Source organism: Monopterus albus, unplaced genomic scaffold, assembly GCF_001952655.1.
Source record: "Monopterus albus unplaced genomic scaffold, M_albus_1.0 scaffold7456.1, whole genome shotgun sequence".
NCBI classification, from domain to species: domain Eukaryota; kingdom Metazoa; phylum Chordata; class Actinopteri; order Synbranchiformes; family Synbranchidae; genus Monopterus; species Monopterus albus.
The window spans coordinates 1-574 of NW_018135309.1; the positions used below are offsets into that span (position 1 = coordinate 1).

At 53.0% G+C, this 574-nt stretch overlaps 1 pseudogene; it reads left to right on the forward strand.

Moving 5' to 3' along the window:
* The first annotated feature begins 5 nt into the window (after window positions 1–5).
* On the forward strand, window positions 6–519 carry LOC109954368 (soluble calcium-activated nucleotidase 1 pseudogene; annotated as a pseudogene).
* The last annotated feature ends 55 nt before the right edge of the window (window positions 520–574 follow it).

The following is a 574-nucleotide window of genomic DNA, read 5'->3' on the forward strand; positions in this document are numbered from 1 at the left end:
TCTCTGGCCTGCGCTCCCACCCATACAGCTCATACAGCTGGAAAGCCGGCCACAGTAACACCCAGCAGTCAGATGCCCAGTACAATGACACCTACCCTCTCAGTCTGCCTGAGCACACGCCGCAGGGCACCCGCTATCGCATTGGGGTCATTGCAGACTTGGACACAAACTCTCGTAGTGAAAAGGAGCTGACGTGGTTCAGCTACATGCAGCGGGGGTACCTGTTGGTGTCCCAGAGTGGTGACAAGGTGGCAGTTGACTGGGATGCCGACAAGGTGGTGCTGGAAGGCCACCTGGCAGAGAAAGGCCGGGGTATGGAGCTGTCTGAACTGGTGGTGTTCAACGGGAAGCTCTATAGTGTCGATGACAGAACAGGTGTAGTCTACCACATCGATGGTGACAACGCGGTACCCTGGGTCATCCTGCCTGATGGCGACGGCAGTGTTGCCAAAGGTCGGTGTTACCCTGCCAACTGTAATTTAAAAGTTCTTCAGCACCAGATTGAAACCAGTGGTTGAAAATGGCTAATGTTCTGTACATCTTTGAAGTACCTATACATTGATCATTTCCATTT